General features: G+C 43.4%; 1 long non-coding RNA gene across 1 annotated transcript in view; it reads right to left on the bottom strand.

The window, feature by feature from the left end:
* Window positions 1-20,107, bottom strand: part of LOC138468531 (uncharacterized) — a 365,884-nt gene extending 345,777 nt beyond the window's left edge. Inside the window, exon 1 of the long non-coding RNA XR_011268307.1 lies at window positions 19,995-20,107. This is a non-coding gene — a long non-coding RNA (uncharacterized lncRNA). The remainder of the gene's footprint in view (window positions 1-19,994) is intronic.
* Between the last annotated feature and the right edge of the window lie 6,405 nt (window positions 20,108-26,512).

Here is a 26,512-nt window from a genome sequence, read left to right as displayed (position 1 = left end):
ATATTGTTTTCGGTTGACAATAAATCATAAAACCTCTGTTGAAATGGCTGTCATGTAGAGATTAGAAGATTTACATCCAACTGTAAAATTGCATTGGCTCACTAAACCAAAAACTGTCAGCAGCGTCTGCAGCTCTTAATTGCTCCATTTCCCGCCCCAGCATACTGACATGATAGAGTGTGGCTATCCCGAGTTATTAAATCTGCTGCCCTCTGACCTTGGCAGTGTGCGGACCATGACCGCGGGCACGGTGCAAGCAGTCTCTAATGAAAAAGCCTGCAAACCATAACCCGCTATGGATTACACATATTTGATCAATTCTCCAAAAATGTACGGAAATAATGAGTTAGAAAAGTGAATGAGAATAAGCAGATAGCAACTGTTCTATCGGTCATGGTACAGTTGAGAAGTTCAAAGTGCATATTTAAAATAACGCGGCCACTACCCCACTGTGAATGATTTTTTCTTGTCTAAAAACAAAGCGACAGAGCTATGACAAAGTAGTCAAACTGTGTTTTATCTTAAAGATGCGTTTTCTGGATGATGAGCAATGTACAGCCCTTCTTTTCCGTGAGGTGGAGAACTCATCAGATGTGTCCTATCTCTACCGCCTCTGCACTGGGGGATTCTCTGCCAGATTCTCATTGCAGTATACTGGAACAGGAATCCAGGCGGACGCCAGGTTTGCATGCCTGGCTAATGCTCAGGCGGAAAATCCGACTGGGCTTTGGCGGTTGGGCATGCACACATAGCTGTGGTTGTTAAAGGTAGCCACCGTGATAAAACATGGCTGCTGACATTTGAGTGGTTCCCTATGGACTCCACCGGCTCCTAGCCTGTCCTAAAAAGTAGATAAAGGGTCTCATTATGAGTTCATCACTGCAGTAACAAATTGGTGGTAATTTCGTAACCGCCACTTTTTGTTGGTCCGTAACGGAAGTACCACTGTTTTTAAGGCACCACCGAACTCCGAATTTTGAGAGAAAGTGGAGGATTTACCACCAGCATTTTGCTGGAGGTAAATCCTCCACTTTTCCGCTAAAAATCACTAGAATTACCGCAGCAGTAATTCCATGAAAATCCAATGGAGTCCTATAGACTCCACTGGGTTTTCATGGATCACCAAAATGGTGATTTACACACCTGCGCCACTACATGTAATCCCCCAGTAAATCCACGGGACCAAGTGGCGGTAAAGGTAAATGATTGTGGCAATATTTTAGCAGATTTACTGCCAAAATACTGCCATACTTGTAATGAGGCCCAAAGTCCTTAGGGACATTAACCGACCCTGGTATTATATAATCATGTATCTCAACGGCATCTTGATTTATTCTGCGTCTATCCAAGAACATGGGCACCATGTGCAAGAAGCACTTCGTCGGCTGCAGTAAAGCCACCTTTTGTGCAAGTTGAAAAAGTGTGTGTTTGACCAACCCCAGGTGGTCTACCTAGGATTTGTTCTATCCACAGAAGGCATAGACCCTGATAAGATTTCCGCAGTCCTGAACTGGCCCACTCCTTCCTTAGTTAAGGATATTCAATGTTTTATAGGATTTGCTAATTTCTATAGACACTTTATTCCTCAGTTCTCAACTCCTACCCAGCCTATGACATCTCTACTCAAGAAGGGGGTTCCCTTCCATTGGTCTGCGGACACTCAGTAAGCCTTGGAGAAGTTGAAGAAGCTGTTCACAAGTACACCGATTCTAATAACTCCAGACAGGAACTGCAGATTTGATGCCTCTCACCACGCCTTAGGGGCAGCTCTTCTTCAGCAACATGCACTTGGCCATGAAGGCCCAGTTGCCTACCTCTCCAAGACTTTATCCCCGGCATAATTAAATTACACCGTCTTGGAGAAGAAACTGTTGGCGATCAAGAGGGCCTTTGAGGAGTGGCGCCATCTGTTTCTTGGGGCAGTAAACCCGGTGGAGGTGAGAACCGACTACCATAATCTTCAGACCTTACAGAACTTCCAGACACGTAATAGCAAGCAGGCCCACTGGGTGCATTTTTTCTCTCCCTATCGGATTAATTTCTCTTTCATTCCTGGAAGAACCAACCTACAGGCGGATGCGTTGTCCCAGAGAGGACCTGTTGCCAATACTTAGTTCAAGTCAGAGCCTATTTTCCCAAAGACTGTAGTGGTTCAAGTAGTCTCAGCCTTTCTATCCCAAATCAAGGAACATTCTAGGCATCTGGAAACCCAGCAGGCACCCTTCCTGAAACATCACCAGCTGACAAAAGGAGAAGGATGTTTTTTTCAGGGACAATGGTTATACATCCAAAGGAAAGATTTGCAAAAGGAAATACTACGATTATGCCATGACTCACTCACCGTAGGACACACAGGTTCTTTGAATACCAGGGAGTTGGTTCAACAACATTTCTGGTGGCCTTTTTTGAGCAAAGACGTGCAGGGGTACGTGGCGTCATGTGCAGTTTGTTTACAGTCCAAGACCCCACGGATTTCCCCTTTCAGGAAACTTGTTAGGATCCCAACCAGTTTGGCAGATCATATCCACAGATTTTGTGGTGGAGTTACCTCCTTCAGGAGATTGTTCAACGATAATGGTAACCATAGACTTGTTTTCTAAACTGGCACATGTTGTCCCTTTGACGGGACTCCCTTCATCTGCACAGATGACCCGAGTCGTTTTTGAACGCATTTTCTCGCTCCACGGTGTGCCAGAAGTCATCATATCGGATCGGGGAGTCCCACTACACCTCCCGTTACTGGAAACAAGTGTGATCTCTTGTTGGTATTTCAGGTACACTCAGCTCTGGGTAACACCGCAGTCTAATGGACAGATGAAACGGCTAAACCAGACACTCAAAGGCTACCTCTGCTGTTACGTATCAGCTGCCCAGGATAATTGGAAGGCTCTTCTGGCCGTAGCGGAATACGCATAAAACAATTCATACCATTCCTCGATTAAAACCAGTTCTTTTTTTTGTACTATTGGATACCACTCAACATCTTTTCCTACTTTGGCTCTCCCATCCACTTCATTCTGGATGTGGACATGCTAGTCGAGAACATCCAACAAAGCCATAAAGCAGCCCAGATGGCTCTTCAAGAAGCGCATGAAAAACTCAAGAAATTTGCGGATCGCCACCGATCTCTTGCACCAACGATCCATGTGGGCAGTTACGTCTGGTTGACATCCCGATTTTTACCACAGCATTTGATTCCATCTAAACTGTCGCCCAAGTACTTTGGTCCATTTCAAATTCTGTCTCAAATTGGTCCTGCAGCCTTTTGTCTTTGCATTCCGGATTCATGGGTTCACATCCATCCAGTGTTTCATGTCTGTCAATTGAAACCCACAATCACTTCCATCCTAAAGTTGCTTCACAACTCCCTCCAATACTTACCTCTGCAGGTCCCGAACATGAAGTGACAGAAATATGTGATTCTCATTATCGCAGGGGGTGTTATAATACCTGGTCGATTGGAAGGGCTAATCTCCTGCAGAGCGCACCTAGGAGCCGGCTACCGCAATCCATGAACCACGTTTGGTGTGGACCTACCATCTTCTTCACCCAGGAAACCCGGGGGAGAGTCCCCATAGGAGGGGGCACACTGTGATTGTGCATTGGGTTAGGTATCGACTGCTGCATTAGCATCAGGGTCTGAGACATTTGAGACTCCGTTCCCCTGCAGAGTGGGGTAGGAGACCTTCCAAGATAGCGGAGCCACGTCCAATGTGCATCGGTCCGGCTGTATGCATGATACGCATCCGTCGGGTCACGCCCCTAACACAGGAAAGCATACTTCAGTTCCTGTCAACAACACTGCTGCACGTTGCTACTCGCATCCGTCGGGTCACGCCCCTAACACAGGAAAGCATACTTCAGTTCCTGTCAACAACACTGCTGCACGTTGCTACTCTTCATGTACAGCCACGCTCTGTAAATTCGTTTGCGCACCTTACAAGCCTTTTCTACTACTTTTCCTCTCTTGTGTTACCTCTCTCATCTTTCCTTTCTTGCCTTAGTGTTTTTCCCAAGAACGCTGCATTTTACAACCCGGAGTCGGGCCAGGCTTCTGATATTTAGACAGGAAATCAGAAGGTCTGTGAAATTACTCTCATGCTGATTTGTCTCACCATCCCCAAAGTGTGTTTATTTACGTGGCGCCAGTCAATAGGGACTTAGTTTCCCAGAAGCCCGCAGCAGGACTCTTCCGGTATTTCCCATTCTGACTGCACACGGCAAACCTGATGGACTGTCTAATCCCCGAGCAGGGCATAGTGATTCTCCCTACATTCTTGAAGTTTCACCCTGACCTTGACCTACTGTCTACTTCAACTTTCATTTGTCTTACCTTTATCTCTGTTAAAGGACGCAATTTGAGGGTTCTACTCCAGACCGAAGATCAGCTCTGAACGATTATTCCAAGGGTCTGGCTAGGGCCAGGTAATCTGGTAAGATTTGCTTTAGGCATAGTCTCAGACCCATAAAGAATTCAAGAGTCGCAAGTCTAGATTCTAATGGTTCCTTTATATTGCAGCAGAACCTTGACTACATTGCAAGAGGAGTCCCGACAAGCTAGGGCATCAGAATTCATCAGACATCCAGACTATTTGCTCCATAGCAGCCCTGCTCAGAGTTTTCTCCCCCACAAGGGTTTCCCTGGAAATCCCTCTCTGCTCTTACCCTTCGTAGAGTGAAGAGGGGTGAATGGGTGGACTCTCCATTCTTCCCGTCTAGCAACACCTTCAGGACCAGGTTAGTGACCCTCTGTTTCCAGACAAGTTGTTTCTGTATATCATTATCAGTTGTCCATGGGCTTCTACAGTTGGCACAGATCAAATCAACATAACAGTGGCCCACAATGCAAACTCGCCTCCGAATGTTATCATCACCCAAGATGAGGACAGAAGGCCTACAACAACAAACAACCAGATGGGCTACCCCCTTACATACCCAACTCCCAAACAGAGATGCAGGAATTCCAAAGTACGTAAACTGCAAGAAAAACTACTTGAGAAACGTAACTCAATCGATCTAGAGTTGGACATCCAGCAGCAACACTTAAACTCAAAAATTGTATTGATAACAGACCATTGTGTGGGAAGTCTAAAAAAACAAGGAAGCGAGAATAGGAAAAAGAAACACAGACAATAGACCACAGGAACAATAACTAGCGGGCTAATACAAGAAAAAAACACCAGCAATGCTGACCTTCAAGTATCATCACCTAAACAAACAAATCAAAGTGAAAGTACAGCAAATGAAATTCAGCCCAGTCTCTGAAACATCAAGAAAATGTGCTCACGACCTACAGATGTATCCATGAGTGAACTAGAAAATAACATTGAGAAAGAAGCAACAACTCAAGAGTTAGATGTACGAGTGATGGTAATCAGTGTAAAAATTGATCTAAGATCAAAAAAACATATAAATAGATTTGCATTGGTGAACCTATTCTCAAAAATACACTCTCTCCGTATCCTGAAATCATGTGACTTTGATTTCATAGAACCCACAAAAAGAGGGTTTGGAACAGCATCCCGGATTCACTGCATCTTTCCAGCAACTGCCACCCTAATTCAGAGCCAGCATGAATCACTTGACTACCATGGTTACAACCTAGACAAAGAAATAATACATACCTCTACAACACCCTGCTGTGAACACTGCAATGTTACGAAGCAGAAAGTGCCAACTATTCATAAGAAGTCTACTGTCGCAAAGCCGGAAGTACTCAACAACCAAATGGGGTGATAGTGGTTGAAGTGCATAGTACAGAAAATGGAGGGACCTCCAGAATGAGAATTACAACTGGCATCGTGGAACACAAGAGACCACTCTCATTTTGTAAAGAATGGTCAATCCTTAAGCATCCTTACTGCCTACCCAGTGTTTATGTTCCAAGAGACATGGTTAAATAATAACTTTTACATTGATAGTCATGTGGTACATCAGGTAAAGCTAAAAAAGGTTTAAAGGGACATCCTTATGGTGGTCTGATCATTGGTGTCAGTCATGAGTTCCTCTCAAATAGAGTAGACACGATTGACACCAATGACAATGTCTATTTTAAATTAAAGCTAAGTCAAATCCTGATGCCCCTAATAGACTGATGTTCAATGTATATGGTCCCCCTACCACAAACTGCACTAGTGATATTTTTGATTGTATAAATTGTGGAATATTTTTATCCACACCACTGCGCCACCCTGCACCCCTTTGCCAATGGGGAAAGAAAACTGTCAAAAATTGAGGATATAACCCTGTGGGCGCCAAATCTGAAAAATTGCGCATGGTGCATAAACCATCAAAGAGCTGCACACCCTGCCACACGCACAGGCAAAGTTGGTGTAAAAACAGGAATCACTGCTGTCATCTGTCAACTGTCATCTGTCACTGTCACTTGAAACAAGGTCACAGAAGGGCTAAAATCCAAAAATGCTCTTAAATATAGTTTCCTAATCAATGGCAACCTTCAAAGTGCTGTTTTGGCGCTAAATTCAATCATTTTCCCCAGTGAATTATTGAAAGGAAAGTGTGTTGAAATAATGAATTATCCAGGCATTCAGAGGAATCCAGGCCTCACTGACTGACAGCTACATCAGAAAATTAGCTGTCAAACCCTGTTTAAAAGTGTTTCTATTTCCTGATTAAAATGGCAAAAATTGCCTCTGTTGGTGAAGGGCTAATTCTTTTAAAATGCTTAAATCCTTTATAAACTGTGCTTATATTTTATATGGGAAACGAAAAAACTTTAATGTCAAAGGGCCCAGTCTGGGACCAATCCACTATGTAATTCGGATCTTATAACCTGGCCTAGGAAAACTGACATCTCTGCTTGACACTTCCTTGAGAACAGGAAGGCTAATGGATGTTAATGGTTCCAGCATAATAAAAACAAAGAAAGCCTCAGACATTTGTCTCCTAACTGACCCAAGGACAAAGGAAGGCTTGGACACCCACCTTCCTAAAGGAGGGGCCGGATGTGGAGGAGGTTTCTCAGTGAACTTCAAAGGACTGGCCATTTGCTCACTTTGAAAGTAAGAAAAAAAACCTGGACTGGCTTTTAAATGGAAATTACTTGTTTTTGCTTCAGAACTTCATGACATTTGACAGAACAGCCAAAATAAGTAGACAAGTGAAAACTACAAACTTATAAATCTTAACTCGTGCTTGACAGTTGAAGATGTGGTAAGAGTTCATACTACATAAGGAACCAAAGATACACTAAAACACTGATTGTGGCAAAACTATAAATGTTGCAAGCTTAAAATTGTATGTACATGATCCCCTGATCAGCGCCCAGAGATGTATCTAATTAGAAATAATTAATCCAAAGTGTTATGGTTAAAATTGATAAAAATCCATAGAATTACCAATACAGCTCTCACAAAGATTGGAAGGGGATGTAAATGTAGATAATTGAGTATAAAGTATATGTGTACAATTATATGTGGGTACATAATGGTAGAAATGTACATTTATGCAAACGTATGTTTTGGGTAAAAATCCAGGTGGGAGTTCCTAAATCCTGTCATAAGATGACAGCTCTGTTTAGACTGCCAACCAGGACAAAGCACATGCCAGTAGCCACTCACAGACATGGCGGTGTGTTTTGAAGCTCTGCCCACACCATAAACTGGGGGATGGCATTTGTAATGTATAAATATAGAAGTTTCACTACACAAAAGGAGACTGCTTCCACAACACACTGATTCCAGAACCCTTCCAGATGCCGCCACCTTATTCCAGAACTCTTCAACTTGTAGCTGACTCCAGAGTTCTTCAAAGATCCAGATTTCTTTGCAGAATCCAGACTCTAGCATTGCAAAATTATTGCTAGCCTGACCCAATTGCAAACATCCCAAACTTGAAGGGATTTAATTCTGATTCAATTTGGTTTGTTACCACTAAGGCTTGCTCACTGAAAACTTGCATCCTGCTATCTACCATGTCCAGTAACCAGAAGGGGCCCTTCCAAATCCAGGCTGAGGTGCAGTCGAGTTGACCAGAACCGCCTTGCTTATCCAATCTCATAGAGGTGCCTTGCTGCTGGTAGACCAGATCCAATTCATTGAGCAGCGCTGACGGTCCAATTTAATAACTTCTTCTGTAAGTATTAACAGGAAGAACAGTGTCCCTTAGTATATCTGCATTGTATTATCCCTATCTCAACCCATCCCATCTTTATTTCAGAACTCCTGTAGTGTTAGAATCCTTCTTGCGCTGATTGTCTTACCTGTGTTCCAAAACCATGACTCCATAGTGATTCTGAATAACTAAAGTAAATCCCAGGAAGAAGTAGAGTATCCACAAAAGGACGGGCTACGCTGATCACGTGATTATTAGATCCATCTGTGGCATTCTCTTTTTCATAGTCATGAAATAGTAATATCAAACCCATCTGTCATTTTCAAAAGCACATTTCAACTCTCACTGATAGCTAACATCCTTAGCTACCTCCACAACTAAAAGCTGCATCGCGGAACAGTGTATTTGGCCCGTTTTTCTTCAATATCGCAAAGTAAAAGTTTGCCACAAATTTGCAAAGTTCCCAAGTTTACACGTGTCATTTCCCCATTTCAAAGTGCCTTTTCCATCCCATCTTGATCTCAAGTGCGTATTGTTGTTTATATTATAGCTTATGTATGTTAGGACCTGATTAGTGTTGCTTTCTTTAGAACTTGTCTCCATTTAAGCATTTTTGCACCTTTTTGCAGTCTTTCACAAAGCCATTTTTCCTCTGCCAATTTACAAGTGTCATTTGCCAAAACGGTTTTCCTCTCTTGTTTAGGGAGGGAAGATTGCCTATAACTCTAGACATTGTGTTTCATTCCTGAATACCTGCTGATTACTCACATTGGTGTAGGACTGCTCAATTGTATTTAAACAAAACTTTGCAGGCGGAACATTAACCTAAATGCTATCTGTGTGCAAAACAAACTGTTCTTTTTCCCTCTGTTTTCTATTTTGCTTCCTTATAAGTGAATTCAATTGCTTTTCTTACCTTTCTGAATTGTATTGTTACCCTTTGGGTGATTGCTGCCCCATATATATCTATATTAAACCTATGTGTGATTGAATATAAAATAAATAAATACATCTTTACCTTTACAAACTAGCCTGATTCCTGGTTCAGTGTGACCTGGGGGTATTTTGGAAAGGGTGTGATATGAGTGGTATTTCATTCAGAATATTGAACTTACAGACAAAAATAAAAGAAGGGTTTCACTTGCGCACTACATATTAGGCGAGGCTTGGGTGTGTGCCTGATTCAAATCCCTTACACAATGCGATAATTACTAAGTGGGGAATGTCATTTAATAACAATATGATATCATTGGGAGGTGATCTGAATGCCAGATGTGGTCCATTCACGTTGGAAGGTATATATCAAAATATTGCCTCCCTAAATGTATTCTCATGTTTGAAGACCAATAACAAATGTAAGGAATGGAATGAGTTAATGATGGAGTGAGATCTATGGTACTTAAATGTCAGGACTTTAGCTGATACACCTGGTAGACCCATGTGGTCCAACGGTAAGAAAATGCGACGCTGGACTACTTATGTGCTAACTCCCCATTGTTACAACAAGTAGTTGACTTTAAGTTCGCCCCTCAAAGCTTAGTGACCATTCAATTGATCTGGAATCACCTAAACTTGATAGACAGTTACAAATATCTGGGAATTGTGATGCACTGTAATAACAATTAGGATCATATAATTGAAACCAAGACTGGTCGCGCAAAGAAAATCACGTTGTTGTTTCACAGATTTGTAACTGAATATGCAGGTTACTCTTTGGGAGCTATACTGATGTAATAGCAACAGTTTATCCCTGTGATATCCTATGGGCTGGAGGCCTTAGCCATAAGAGACTTGAAATGGTAGACAAAATCAAAGGTTTCTTCTGGCGAACGATAATACATCTACCCCGATCCTGTTTCATACAATATGTCAGATTGGAGTTAGGACGACTCTCCCTTAGCAATTATGTAGAGGTCGCCTTTCTCTGAAATCCACCCTGTTTGTCCAGTGTTGAAAGCTCTGGGGGAAAACTTCATGTCACAAGAAAGTGTGTGTTACATAGACCAATACAAGAAGCTGGTATGTGAATTAAATTCAGATCTGAATTGGTCGTTCGATACAGCTCAATGTGGAAATGATAACACACTGAAAGGAGCATTTACAAGAAGCTTTGAGAAATTGGAATGTCTAAATAATTTCAACCACTTAAGTAAGTTACACAACTACAAACAAATAGAGGGTATTTTACACACTTTCTTCTTTGATAAGATGTCCAGATCCAGGAGTCCATAAACTTAGATTACTCTTGCATATTAACCAGCTTCCCGTAAGAGCACTATGGGGCTCAAAATGTAAACTACCCAGAGACAAAAGAACATGTAGTCGAATGTGCATGTGGAGCACCAATTTTGAAATTGCAAAACATGTTCTAACTGAATGTCCTCGCCTAGGTCCCATTTACATGATACTGTTTGCCGATTTTGTACACAACTATGACACGATTAAAACCATGGAATTCCGGGTATACTGCCTGAACACTGATACAGGCGTGATTCACATAGCACTTTATAGAGTATGGCAAAATGCAATATTACTTTCAGTGAATGACCCATATAAAAGTATAATACATTTTATTTTTTTATTGATAAGGATGTAAAGATTTGTGTGATTAATAATGTATTTATACTTGTATTATTTGAATTATATGTTTTAAATGGAAATGTATATATATATATAATGTAAGTTGAGAAATTTCAATATGAACTAAATACAACTATAAATAAATAAATACATAAATACATAAATAAATAAATAAATAAATAAATAGTATTACAACTAAAGAATAAGGCCTATCTCTTCCTATGGCTAATTCTAATTCTAATACCCTGCATAACTAAAGAAACTAAAGGAGCTTGTCTGAGGTCAGGCAGTCCAAAGTAAATATGTTCTCCCTCCAAACTAACCCTATCTGACCCTACCACTAAATACGTTAAGTAATAGGCCAAGAAAATGGCTCTTCTTCCCATGGTCTTCTCTTTGTTCTGAATAGTATTTTATATAGTGGTTGCCATTTGGATTATATACTTCTTAGCGTAATCTCCTTTGATAGTCTTTCTTATCAGCTCTTACAGTTCCTCAAAATAACTCTTGAATCTTGTGCTTTCTGTGGTCCTCTCTTTGCAGAACCTTTCCTTACAATAGTTCCTCACACTCCTGTCACCACATATATGCTCCTCACGGTCTATTTGTTTAGCCTTTTCCAAATAATATTGACTTGTATTTCTTTCGAGGCTTTCTTTACCAGTGATACTCCCTCTCTGAGGCTCAATATTTTTTTTATCATTTTCAATTTTTACATTTATCTCCTCTTTCTCGTTATATGTTTCAGGGTTACACGTTCTTCAGGCTTCAACTTTGAATGTAATGTTCCTGCTCTTCCTCCAAGGGGTTATTTTCCCAGTCTTTGTTGGCTCCCCACCTGGATTGTTTAAATCTCCCTCTTACATCTTGTTCACTTCCTTTGTTAACTGTAGTCTTCAATGATACTTCGTCCTCGGGATTAAGAAAAGTTCCTCTCCTCATATACCCACGGTCTTTCCCTACTGAGTTATTTGTTATTAGCACTGTTAGATTTGTACAGTTCTAATCATTCAACTTTCTAGACATTCTTTCATCCTTGGAACTGGGACTAGTTCCTTCACATAGATAATGATACCCAGGCAGTCTCCTGTTGTTCCCAATTCCCCTTGTACCTCTTGTTATGCAGGGAACGGTTGCAGGGCTCGACTCTCGCTCAGGTACTGCTTCTCAGTCTCTTCAGTATTCTTCAGTTTCCTGTTCTCAGTTCCTCTTCAGACATCTGCTGCCTGCAGGCGCTGGTGCTCGTAAAGCATTCAGAATTCCTGTTGCAGTAGTAGTCTCTGTGCTGTTCTTCGTGTGTCCTGCCCACCACTCTACATGTGTGGTTGTGCCACTACCAGATACCCTTTTCTTCTCCTGTTTGTACTGCTTCCATTACAGTCCTGCACACCGTCACTCTGGTGTCTCACACTCTGCTGCTCAGGTACTTCGAAACTCGCAGACTCTGTGATCCAGCCAATCAGTGACCCTCTACCGTTTAGACCGCCCGACCATCACAGACCTGCACACCCTGATCCAGGCCAATCTTCAGAATGCTATTGGAATCAGAACTGCCACCCCCTCTTTCTGAAGTTGGCCTCGGTTCTACATATTTGTGTCATGGGTGAATCCCAGCATAACGTGGGTACACTGCATGTGATGTCACAGCCCGCATTTGCTAAGGTGCTGGACCAAGTAATGGATGAGCTAATGAGGCATGCACATCACCCAGGTGCAGGTGTATGCATCTAAGTCACTTTTCAACTACATTGTCCATTTCACCAATACCATAGCAGCATTGGATTACAAACATGTGGCATTGTTAGCCCCCTAAGGCAACTGAGCGGGCATACAGGAATAGGAAACAGTACCAATCAATTAATGTGCAAATGCCATGTGGCAGAGACCTCACACTCCCCTCAGCTGCACACGGTATCCTGGGGCCACACATGATGCCATGATACTGAGGAAAAGCACCCTGCCAGCGTTCATGAAGAGACACAGAACACAGCTCACCTGGCTAGTGGGTACAAAATAGGCATACTGTACGCACAGGACCACCGTCAAACACCTGGGGTACATAATATTCAGCAAATTGTAACTACTACAAGTACCATGATGCAACGCCAGAAATGCACAGAACAGATCTAGTACACTGACTGACCCACCCCAGTACACAGACAGTACTCATGTGGTAACACAGGGTATCCTGCCATGTAATGCAGCACAACACATTCAGGCCACCCACCACAACCATTCTACAAATGTACTGCAAAACCATAACTGAAAAGTGATTTGCAGGTGACATGACACTGACAAATCCTTGATTAGTGATCAATCCTGCAATGTGACTGACTGCAATTGTACCATGTTTGAAGAGTCACATCAACCTCACACAGTTCATGTATGTCTTGCATGGAAAGCTGGCCATCCACAGTCACCATGGCTAAGGACGCATGTGAGGAACCATGGCAAACCACAATAGGGAGCCTACAGGGATGTGCAGATGAGGACAAGGCCATGAATTGAGTGCACATTTGGACTTGTGAAAGCCAGATTCAGGTGCCTATGTCCCACAGGTGGTGCCCATATGTACAAACCGGATGAAGTAAGAAAGATAGTATTCATCACTGCAAAGATACACTACTTGTGCACTTGAAGGCATATTTAAATGCCATCAGATGAGGCCCAGTCACACCCTAGCTCAGATGAGAATGTCTCTGAAGCAGTAAGCAGGTCAGCGCAGGGCATACATTGTGATGTGATGGAATGCCCGATGGCCTGCAAGGACCTCATGGACAATTGGCCTTCACCATGCTCCTATGCAACATTAAGGTCATCAATGAGGCACTGAATACACAACTTACTCAACCATAGAATAATCACCTTACGTGAACACTAACTTCAGTGATTTATTCAGAACTTGACATACCCTGATCCCTACTCCCCCACCCACCCCACATGCTGATCCCCAACTGCAAAACCCACCCCCCGACGCTGATCGCCAACTCCACCACCCACCCCACACACTGATGCCCAACTCCACCACTGACCCCACATGCTGATCCCCAACACAAGCTCTGACCCCTCAACCTAGTCCATGGACATGAACCCATTAGTGCAATCTCATGTCCCCCTTGTCATCAGCCATTGCACAATGTGCTGCACAGCACTGTGAGCGCCTGTGTGGGATGCTCGCTAATGAACCCTCAGTAGGGGTCGTGGATTGAGAGCACCCCTGTGTGGTCTCATGGACATGTTCCATGGTGAGGTGGATGGCACTGACCATGGCCTCATGGGAGGAAGACAATTGTTCAGCCAAATCATGCACCCTCTGGCTCATCAGACACTGGCTTGCTTTGCTGTGCTCTGTGCTCCTGCCCATGGATTTTGACAACCACCTGTTCCCTCCTGGACACAGTCCTGCATGGCCTGGAATTACCCAATTGTTTCTGGGCCATCGACTGTATCTCAGCCTGCCTCTGTTCCATCCTGTTGAGACGGTCAGAGATGGCCTGCATTGTGGGGCCAGGCAATGGCTGTGGTGAATGGCCGGCGCCATGGTTGGTCTGCCACAGTTGAGGGTGTGAATGGAGACCTGGCTCATCCTGGCCATCAGAGGATGAATTGTGATGGTACTGGAATGCCCAGCATGATTCCTGATGGGAAGGCGCATGTGCAATGGGGAGAGGCTACGCAGGGGAGAGGATTCTGGGGAGAACTGGCAAGGAGGGGAACGTGGTGGACTTGTAGCGGGGGATTGTGCATTGTTACTCCAGGGGGGGCATGCATCATGTGTCTGCCACTGTGTTGTGACCATGTATCATGTAGGGGCAACCAGGTGACAGGTGTGGGGTGCACTGCTTACTCTGGATGTGCAACCTTGGCATGGGTTGACCAACAGGGTGGCCTGTCCAGATGTGTGTCAGGACTGTTGAGGCTTTGATTGTGAAACAGAAGTTAGGTGATTGCACTGCATTGATTTGTGTGTGAGTCAGGTGGACGTGATGATGGGCATGGAGTGTGCAATGAGTGTCTCCATTGCAAATTGCTGCTGATGGGCTGTGTGTCCGACATTCATGCACATGCTATTTTCACATGGTTGCATGATGTATGTGTTGCATGTGCATGGGTGATCACCATGTGCCAGGGGGGATTGTACTGTGTGCTGTGGGTGTGCATTGGACTTTCGGGTTTGCATGCCCATGGTGATAGTTGGATGTCATCCCCTCCACTTCCTACCGGCTTCCTTGTTTGTGGGTCATTGGTTTGCTGACTGGTATTACAGTGGACTTTGACCTGGCCTGGATTGTGTATTATGGCTGGGGCTCATGTCACTTTGATGGGTTTATATTCTTTGCGGCATGCATGCAGGGTTGTCCATGTATGGACGCACATTTCACACAGGTATTCACCAGATTCTGACTGGCCGCTGGCTCCAAACTCTGTATTGCCCACACCCTTGATGCCATCCATGTGGATGATGCCAGCGACCATCTCCTCCCATGGTGTGAGCATGAGTTGTTCTACAGTGCCGTCTCCAGTGGCAGCTGGCTCCCTGCATGGTACGGCCATCAGGCTCCGTACCCTGGACGTGAGGTTGTTCCAACGCTTTTTCATGTCCATCTCATCGCGTTGGACATTTCTTACAGCCACCACCTTGTCCCGAATGTCTGCCCATGTGAAACTGGTTCCTCCAGCCGTGGTCAGTTTAAATCTGGGGATTTCGAGCATGAATGAGTTGGCAGATCTCGTTGGTCGGGTCGTAGTTCTCCTGGAGATTTTTTCCACTAAGTACGGGGGTGCTAGATTGTTTAGGCATTTGGATGTGATAGAGATAGTTTTAAGGAGGATTCTGTCTTTTATTTTTAGCCAGTGGGTCTCTTTCCTGAATTTGGAGATGTGATCTCTAGATGGGACGTTCAGCGCTGCTCTTAAGACATTGTTTTGCAATCGTTAAAGTTTGTCAGTGACATACTTGTTGGCTCCTGAGTACAGAGCGTTGCAATAATCTAGCCTGGACATGATAAGAGCGTTGGCCAAGGTGACACTGCTGGCGCTGGAGAGGAATGGTCTGGCAGCGCGGATTGATTTGCACGTGTAAACTGTTGTGGAGGCGAGGGAGCTGACTTGCTTCTTAAGGGTGAGGGAGGAGTCCAGATAAAATTCTAGGGTTTTTACCACAGGCATAACCTTAATGATATTGTTATCAATGTTAAAGGACGCGCAGTTTGGGGATAGTTTTTTTAGGTTGGGATCGGATCCGAGGAGGAGTATCTCGGTTTTATCGTCATTCAGGCAGAGGCCGTGGGTCGCCATCCATGCCTGAATGAGGGTGTATATCTTATTCACCAAAGCCGAGTCTGCTTCATAGTTGCACAAAAGGGGTATGAGGATCTGGGTGTCATCTGCATAGTTAGTGTAGGTGACGCCCAGTCTGTCCAGCTTGTCAAACGTGGCTTGGTGAAAATGTTATACATAGCGGGTGAGACACAGGATCCCTGTGGGACTCCACATGTTATTTGGATGGGATCAGCGCAGGTTGAGGTGGAGATAACTCTCATAGTCCGGTTAGCTAGAAAGGATTGGACCCCTGCTAGAGCTTCCCCTGTGAAGTTGGCAGCGAGCCTGAGGTGGCTGCATAAAACTGCATGATCCACCAGGTCGAAGGCTGCTGACAAGTCCAGTAGAAGTAGCAAAGATGTTTTTCCACTATCCTTTAACTACTCAATTTTTGTCTTGAGGTCTAGCAAGGCTGTTTCAGTGCCATGGAGGGGGCGGAAGCCTGATTGCCGAGAGACTAACAGGTGGTTGGCTTCCAGGTGGTCCTGAATTTGAAAGTGGGCTACTCTGTCAATGATTTTTAGTAGGAATGGCACGGTGGTGATAGGTCTGTAGTTGGTTAGGATGGATTGATCAAGGGTTTGTTTTTTGAGTAAAGGGAGGACCCAAGATTCTTTCAGGTTGGCGGGTACTGTGTTTGATTTGAAGGAGGAATGTATAAGCTTCAAGATAAAAGGGACTAAGTCTCTAGCTGCATCCATTATTATTTGCGCCAGGCAACTGTCACCCTTACAGTTGGAGGGTTCCAAGGAGAGAATAACCTTTTCGATGTCAATAATTGAGATTGTTTTGAAACTGAAGGGAGGGATAGTATTAGTCTCAGTGAGCAGTAGACATTGTTGATCAGAGAGGGACAGAGAGTCCTTTTTTTGTTATTATGAGTTGGAGGGTGGTGATTTTATTAGATAGGGCATTTTGTATGTTAGTACACCATATCTTGTCCTTGGGGACGTTATCTGCTGGTTGTAGGGGGATTCCTTTCCCGGAGGATGGAAAAGAGTTCCTTAGTGTTTGATTTGGCTTTTGTGATTCTATCGTCGAATAGATTTCTTTTTTTGTGTTGATAATTTCTTTCTTATAAAATTTGGATAGATGGGCTAATTTAGCTTTGTTGTTCTCGGTAGGTGAGTTGCGCCAGATAGCGTGAAGCTTTCTTTTCTGTTTTCTTAGGTCCTTGAGTTGGGGTGTGAACCAGGCATTCAAGTGTGCTTCCTGCTTGCCTTTGCACAGTTTGGTTGGTGCGATAGTGTCTAAAGCAGTGGTCATAGCTTTGTTGAAAGTGTCCACTAAGGTGTCTGGGTCGGTGTTATTTTCCAGGCCATTAATAGCCGGGAGGAGGAGAGGGATGAGTTTTTTGACAGTCATATCTTTTATTTTTAGGGCTGAGGAGATCAAGTGTGGCGGTGAAGTTTATTAGATAATGGTCCGTCCAGAGTTGTGGGATAATGTCGGTGATGGCAATGTTACAATTGAGTTCTGATACCCAGTCGAGGGTTCTACCTTTGATATGGGTAGGAGAGAGTACTTTTTGGGTGAGCTCGTCATCATTGAGTGGGGCTGCTATTGAGTTGGCATGTTTGTTGTCAGGGTCGATAAGGCCAATGTTGAAGTCGCCCATCAGCAGGGTTTGGGAGTGGTTTTGAGTGTTATTTGCATTTGCTATGAAGCTGGTGTGGTTGTCTTCGAAAGTTCCTAGTGGTCCTGGGGGCCTGTAATCAAATGGATGGTCAACGTGTGGTTATTGGATAGCAGCAGTTTAGCTTTAAGTATTTCACAGGATGAGCACATAGGAGAGGTGGCAAGCCTAATTGGCAAGGTTGTTTTGGAAATGATGGCTAGGCCGCCGCCTTTGGCGTTGGGTATGTCTACTCTGAGGATCTGGTGGCTGTCAGGTATAGCTATCATCAGGGTGGGTCCTGCTGCCTCGTGGAGCCAGGTCTTTGTTATGGCAAGTAAGTCCAGACTACCGTTGTTTAAGATGTCCGCAATTTCAGTGGAGTGGGCTACCATGGATCTGGCGTTAATGATTGACCCAGTTAGCGTCAAGGTACTCTTGGGATTGGGATTGCGAGAAGGTTTAATTGTGTGTCTAATTTGGCTCAAGTGCTTCTTTGTGTAAGGGTGGGCAGGCACAGAGTTTGGGGTGTCTGTTTTAGTTTCTTGAGCTCACTTGGCCAGGTGGTCATTGGTGGAGAGGAGTCCAGTGGTGTTGCTTATATTATTTCTTTTGGGTTCATAGATACAGGGTAACCTTGACCTAAGTCTCATGTTTCTGTCTATGGGTGGGCTTGTGCAATAGGTAGCAGAGGACATGATTGTGAAGAGACCAATCGTGAATATGAGAGTCTGGGTATTTATTTTGTTACTCATATTAGGTAGGGTAGTTGTAGGCAGTAGGTACTTGGCTAGCATTGTCAATAGTTGCAGTTAGCGTTAGGTGTCACTAAAAGGCTGTTATATACTGATGACAGGGAGCAGTTTCAGCAGTGGGGGTTCACCTCGGTTGGTCTGTCTCAATAGAAGCTAAGAGTGCAGTGTACAGATAGGTAGGTGCAATTTCAACAGAGGGGGATTTGTCTAAATTAGAAAATCACAGTATAAGCTAACAATGCAATATGCTGATGGCTAGATTCAGCAATGGGGATTCAGCTAAATTCGAGAATCACAGTCTAGTCTAAGAATGCATGTAGCAGGTGGCTAGATTCAACAGTAGGGGTTCACCTAAATACAAAAATCACTGTGTAGGCTAACAATGAATAGGCAGGTGGAATGAATTCAACAGTGGGGGGTACACCTAGATTCGAGAAACACAGTTTAGGCTAAGAATGCAGGTAACAGGTGGCTAGGTTCAACAGAGGGGGTTCACCTAAATTCGAGAATCACACTTTAGGCTAAAAATGCAGGTAAAAGGTGGCTAGATTCACCAGTGGGGGTTCACCTACATTCGAAAATCACATTGTAAGCTAACAATGCAATATGCAGGTGGAAGGAATTCAACAGTGGAGGGTACACCTAGATTCGAGAAACACAGTTTAGGCTAAAAATGCAGGTAACAGGTGGCTAGGTTCAACAGAGGGGGTTCACCTAAATTCGAAAATCACAGTACAGACAAAAAATCCAATATGCAGGTGGCTAGATTCAACAGTGGGGGTTCACCTAAATTCGAGAATCACATTGTAGGCTACAAATGCAGGTAACATGTGGCGAGATTCAACAGAGGGGGTTCACCTAAATTCGAAAATCACAGTGTAGGCTAACAATGGAATATGCAGGTGGAAGGAATTCAACAGTGGGGGTACACCTAGATTCGAGAAACACAGTTTAGGCTAAAAATGCAGGTAAAAGGTGGATAGGTTCAAAAGAGGGGGTTCCCCAAAATTCGAAAATCACAGTGTAGGCAAAAAATGCAATATGCAGGTGGCTAGATTCAACAGTGGGGGTTCACCTAAATTCAAGAATCCGGGTGTAGGCTAAAAATGCAGGTAACAGGTGGCTAGACTCAACAGAGAGGGTTCACCTAAATTCGAAAATCACAGTGTCTGCAAAAAATGCAATATGCAGGTGGCTAGATTCAACATGGGGGTTCACCTAAATTCGAAAGTCACCATATAGGCTAAGTAGTACAGTAATCAGATAGCTAGGTACAATGTTAGAAGTGGGAGATAGGTCACTTTATAGTATACTTGGTTCGAGTATCATGGTATAGGCTACAGTGATAAATGTAGGCAATTATGCATAAATATACTGGTATGGCAGGGGGCATGCCCATTATTTGTCTGTATAAATTTCCACAGTAAATGCAGATCGTTGATTAATGGACCTGGTAGTGTTAACATGGCACGACAAGCAGTTTACGGGCATTAACAACCTCATGCATTCTATCATGCTAGAGCATTAGGCACAACACATGCAGAGCAGTATGCTCTTTGGCGGCATGAGAGGTGAAATTAGGGATGGCCGAGACGTCAATGCAAAATGATAGAATCAACAATGTTAGTCTGAGGAGCTCGGGTACTCACATAGTGAGGGGCTGGTCAGGCAGCGTGTCTGGCCGACGATCCGGACGGCTCAGGACAGGCTTGGACAGGTAGTTTGTCTTTGTTTCGTGCCTTTGTTTCAGGGCCGGCTTCGCCTTCTGGCGATTTGCGATTGGCTTCTTGTACCACAGTGTAGCCAATCAGCTGATTGTGGCAGGCTACTGGCAGGCAGAAGAAGGACTTGTTATGGAAAGACGAGGACGGCGACCATCTTGGGGAGATAGAACCCTCATGGTTCTTAATGGTGCCGAGTGGGATCAGAAGCTTTACAATATCACTTACTTCACATTTGAAAGGTGATATGGAGCTAATGAAACCATAGACATCCAGTTTTATCCTAAAATATATTTGGATGTACGACTGTCAATGGGAATATCGAGACAACATGTGAGCAGTGACATTTATATATATGCACTGTGTATCATGTTCCTTATTTCTAAAAATATGTATTTTTTTCATCACAGTATGCTCTCTTACCATTGAAGAAATAACATTTGCTCCATGGCATTTATGTACATGCTGCATCTATTTGGCATATTTGCGCAAAGATATAATCACGGAACAAAAACACCTACTAATGGCTTTTTTTAGGTGGTGTCGTTTAGGTGAATGCAACTCTCGACTTGTCTTCACGTTTGCTAATGGATATTTGGATTCAATAAGCCATATCTTGACAAGCATGAGACAAATTGTCTGTGGTAGTCTCTTTTTGACAGATACATTTTGTGATCAATTGTGGACCATTGGTACATAATCCAAAAAGGTTATTGTGAGTTGAATAGATCTATTTGACTTGATGAAAAGCAATTTGATATCAAATAACTTTGTGATGGTTTTGCTTTGTAATGTGACATGTCCATGTACACAATGATGTAGCATTAGACAAATGAACATTGTAGAATGGTGTATAAGCATCAACACGAGGTATTTTCACATATTTATTATTTCTTCATTTTCTTTTTTTAAATCATGGGTTCACAGCAGAATGGCAGTCACACATCGTGTGTGTATAATGTGGTCAATTATGGCCAATATGTTGGGACCAATAATAATTCTCAAAACAATAATTTGATTTTCATATAATACTAAGCAATTCATAGAATTAATATATATTTAAGATTTTTGTTTCACGTGTTTAAAAGGAACCAGAAATTAAAACTGAAAATAAATTCAGATTTATTTAGCAAAAAAACAATGGTATATGCTGCAGGATTGTCCTGTGTGTTAACAAATACTCTGTATCCACCAGTTACACTTGGAAACATATCACCGCTGGCTCATACAACACTTGTTTGTATAACTATGAACTCTGGCTCCCAGTCATCCATTAATCCACCAAGTATAGGCTCAGTGCACCACATGCCACTACCATCTGTTAATAACGTTAGAAATTGTTCAATAGACAGTAGAGAACTATTACGTTAAATAGTTTATAATTTCTCTTTTTAATTTTAGACTCTGCTAGAACTAGGCAAGGGTAAAAAACCAAGCATCACTGTTAAAAAAAACAGATATAAAATAAAAAAAAATTAATTAAATACAAAGCAATATAAATCAGCAGGGGCAGTATAAAAAGGAATATATAGTTTGGGGATTTTGGTTTGGAAAATACATTTTGTAAACGTATCTTAAAAAAGTAACAAGAAAACAATGATTGGTTGACAGTAATAAACAAACAAGGAATATTAGATACCAAACTTAGCAAAAACATGAGATTGTTGGACATGTAGACTGTAAAGTAATTTGAAACAATGACAAGTCAATTAATTAGTCAAATAAATAGATATCATACTCACTCATCACTTGGAATACATGTATGAATAGTGCCACAAAGTGCATACATATGGACCATCAGCATTCAAAGAACTGAAAGTATGAGACACGCTGCCATGAAGTCACCTTGCTGTGTTATGCATATTAGAAGAGGATCATCTTCTGATAGATAGCCCATGCGGGTTGAGATTTCTAGGCAACATGTATTTGTGCACTGGCATCTTGAAGCGTCTCATGTGCTAGATGGAATTACCAATCATGATCTCAGACCCACATAACCAGACAGATATTTGTGATGTTATCTTTGATGTCCTGGGTGATAGTCGTAGCAGTGCATGGTGGTGGCGCGATTTATGGTTGCTTAGCTTACCATAACTGGCGAATTTCTGAAGTTTTTCGGTTCTACATGTAACCATAACGTCCCTTTATGAAAGTTTTTTAACTTATTCTCATAGGTTTCTATTAGTGCAACTTAACCATAACGTCCCTTTAACAAAGTTTTTCACTGAATTTCATGGGTTTTTATTAGTGAAACTTAACCATAATGTCCCTTTACAAGGTTTTCTCAGTGAATTTCATAGGTTTTTGCTAGTGCATTTTCTGTGCTACAAGTCCCTTATATTGTACTCCCCCACCCCCAGTGTGGCAGCAATGGAGGTCGTGAGCAGTGAGGTAGTCCACGGACAGGGCACAGGTTTTGGAATACTTAAAATCATAGGGAAGACACAAAATAATATAACCATCAACCAACAAACAGATGTACCTAAAATCACAAGTAATGTTTACAACATGCAATATACCTTTTCCTACAAATACGTTCAAAAATACTATTTGTTGTTGAGATGACACACATTGCTCTGGAATGCTCTAATCACAAACCATAATTGTACACTTCATATAATCTCCCTGTACAACTTTGGATACATATTAAAAACATCAGCTGCTTACTGGACAACACATTCTTATTAAATAGTTAGTGCATTGCATTTTTTCTTTGTTTTATAATATTTCGTTACATAAACATGTGTTGTGAAACAGAAGCCCTTTTCTTTCCCACGGAAACGGCAAGCACACTGGAATGGTTGGAGGAGAACTTCCCAAGGGATGACATGAGCGACAATTACATCTCCAATAGTATGCAATAGATATTTTTCTGTGAACAAATAATATACTTTGTACACCCCATATTAAAATAATTATTTCTATTTCTCTTAGAGAACATAGTGTTCATGACGAAAGCACACCCCAGGTGCATTATTTTCAGTCCCCACAATCATAAACAGAATCTGCATCCCCAAATGTAAATAAATCAAAAACTTGTCAACAAAATTGGATATGATATGATATGGCATTTATAATCCGCCTATACACAGGGGACAGGGGAAGACAGATAACAATCCTACTAGGCCAGGTGTCATTGAGATCGCGCAAGTGCATGGGAAGGTGGAAAGGGAAAAGTGCAAGGGTGCAGGGGGAGGGGAAAGTGCAGTACATGGGATATAAGGATAAGAATAAATAAACGTCCAGCTAGTGGCAAGTGCAAGGTAAGTGTAGGCATAAGTGCAGGTAGGGGGACTGTAGGGATACAGAACCAGTCTCCAAGTGAGGGGGTTGCCAGGGAGGCAGTGCAGTTGAGCAACTGGCAGGGCCGGGCCTGTGAGCAGAGAGGGAGGCCATGTAACCAGTGCAGTTTCAGCCAGGAATCAGCAGGGGAGAGCAAGGGAGGAAGCAGAAGCAAAGAGGAAGGTTTTGAGGTGCTTCCGGAACCGGAGATGGTTCTCCTCAAGTTTCAGGGAGGCAGGAAGGCTGTTCCAGAGGGAGACCCCTGCCGAAGAGAGAGATCTACCACCAACTCGTTGCTTGGAGAAGCGACTGACCCTGAGGGAGTTGGAGGCGGATGAGCGAAGAGCTTGGGAAGGAAGATATTTAGGAAGAGAGAGTTGAAGGTATTTCGGCCCCACCCCCCAGAAGGCCTTGTGGACAATGAAGAGGGTTTTGAATTTAATCCTCGCAGCCACTGGGAGCCAGTGCAGAGATTTCAGTCCTGGAGAGATACAATCACTGGGCTTGAGGCCAAGGGCAAGTCTTGCAGTCCTGTTCTGGATAAGTTGCAGAGGGCGGAGAGTAGAGGCAGGCAGATTTAGATAGAGGCTGTTACAATAGTCCAGCTTAGAAAGAACCAGGGCTCTGGAGACAGTGAACTTCTGGGGGAAGGTGAGGAAAGGAAGAATACCTCTGAGGAGGTGCAGATGGTAGTGGGACTTCTTCGAGACGTCAGAGATGTGACGAGAGAAGGAGAGTGTGGAGACGAAGATGACCTGAGGTTTTTTGCCTTGCAGGTGGGAGCAGGAAGAGGATCAAGAGAGGCAGGCCAGAGGGCTGCAGGGAAGGAGGGAGTGGGTGTGCCGATGAGTAGAATCTCTTACTGGCATTAAGTCAGAGGTCATTGGCTGCACACCGCACCTGGATAGCAGACAGACAGTCACAGAAGAGGGAAGGAGAGGAGGAGACAGAGGGTAGCCTGAAAATGTGCTGGGTATCATCCGCATAGCACTGACAATTGGGGCAGAGAGCAGCGATGCAGTGGGCAAGGAGTGCCAAGTATTGGTAGAACAGCCAGGGAGAGAGGTTAGATCCCTGGGGGACACCGCAGGTAGAGAAAAAGATATCGGAGAGGAAGGACCCAAGTTGGACCTGGGAGGGTCGATCGGAGAGGAAGGAAGACAGCCATGCCAGAGCCTGACCAGTTATACCCAGGTTATCACGGAGGCAGTTGAGCAGGATGGCATGGTTGTCAGTGTAAAGGCAGAAGAGAGATCAAGCAAGATGAGGATTCAAGGGGTGTTGGAGTCGAGGTTGGAGAGCAGGTCTTCAAGGATGTTCAGGAGAGCAGTTTCCATGCTTCTGGTGGCTCTGAAGCCAGACTGATGGTCATGGAGGCAACTAACAGATTCAGTGTGGAGAATAAGCTGGGAGATGGCCAGTTTCTCCAGGAGCTTGCCCAGGAAGGGAGTGAAGGAGATTGGGTGGTAGTTAGCCGGGCAAGAGGGGTGGGCAGAGGGCTTCTTAAGAAGAGGGTGCACAAGGGAATGCTTCAGAGGGGATGGGAAGATTCCCGGGTCGAAGGAGTGATTGCATAAATCAGCCAGGGCAGGAGCCAGGGAGTTGATGTGGTCCTTGATGGTTTTGGACGAACATGGGTGAACCTGTTTTGATGAGACTTTCATAGATCAGACTTGTCTAGAAACATTGTCTGCGGAGAAAAGGGGAAAGGCAGAGAAGGAGGGAGGGGGTGGCTGCAGAAGGGACAGATGAGGAGCAGGCGATACTAACTAATAATGTGAATGAACTTGTACAAAGCGTGAAAAACCACCTGATTAAAAAAAATTTCACCACCGTTGGAATTGTTCCAAAGGCACATGCAAACAAGGTTCGATGCACTCAGTGTAAAGTTGTACTCAGTCGCAGGAAACCTGGCTTGTATTCCTATGGGACTACTTCCATGAGGTGCCACACCAAATCGGCCCACCAGAGTGCTCTCAGAAAGGCAATACCTTTCTCAGGTAAGAGCAGGTTGACTTCCTCCACCCCATCATCTTCATCTGCTCCTGTCACCACACAGGATACTCCTTTGGGGCAGAAGATCCTAGCAGCGTCTTCACAGGTCATACAAAATGCTGTTGACCCTTATCTTTCAAGGGTCACAGTGCTATGTATGTGCTGTGAAGCTCCGATCTGTCGCAGGAAGCAGTTTCAGAATGCTTTCAAGGCTGTGGTCAAGGAGCATGAGAAACACTGCCACCTACCAGATTAAGGCCTGCCCAACATCTTCCTCTCTGTACCTGCCCCTTCGTCCCTGTGGTTGGTGCCCCTTCATTCCTGTATCTTGCCTCTCCTGAGAAAAAGTGACAAAAAATACAAAAACAATGAAAAAAAGTTTTCTTTTAGCAGCCACCTTTCACATTTAAAAAATAGAAGTGCGAAAAAAAAGTTGCAGGCCCCTGTGCATCCCGTTAAGCCTGTGAACAGCGCAGTAGTCTGCAGGCATTTAAAAATGTCGGGCCGGGGCAACATATTTGGAAACATTGTAATTGTTTTGCGTTCAAAAAGAGTTGCTCTTAAAAGAATCGTTTTTTGGGGTTTTGGGCATTTATATTGTTATTTTATTTTTGGTTTTACAAATTAAACAAAGAAAGCATTTAACTGATTTTCATTATTTCTTCTCACTTTCACAAAAAATGCTTTAAAGCATTATGAATGTTTTACACAAAAATCTGATGGTTTCCATCTCGCTGAAAATTGTTTGCCCTATCAAATTGAATGTTCTCATCATGGGATAATGTCATGCCAACATCGCGAATAAAAGCACACACAGCTTTATCGACATTGTACCTCACTTTTTCCATTTGCGGACCAAATGAACTGGAGCGCATCCAAATCTGTCTCTGGGAAATTCGAGAACAAATTATTTTGGAATTAGGGAACAGTTCCTTCAACTTTCCCAATGTGTCCTTCATTGTAAACTGCAATGAGATTCCAATCACATTCCCCAAACTGTTCCCACCACAATGAATAATAATAATGTCTGGATGCTTCAATTGAACCATATTTGCACAAAATGGGAGCAAGTCCAACCGCTTCTTCCCACGCACTCCGTACCAGAACACTTCCAATTCAGGAAATCCAAGATATTTGTCTATTCCACAATGCTCAGCATACACCTTCAC

Source organism: Ambystoma mexicanum, chromosome 4q (assembly GCF_040938575.1).
Source record: "Ambystoma mexicanum isolate Mex_15411 chromosome 4q, UKY_AmexF1_1, whole genome shotgun sequence".
Taxonomy (NCBI): Eukaryota; Metazoa; Chordata; class Amphibia; order Caudata; family Ambystomatidae; genus Ambystoma; species Ambystoma mexicanum.
The sequence above is the reverse complement of the archived record's forward strand: the minus strand, read 5'-3'. Positions and strand labels throughout refer to the sequence as shown.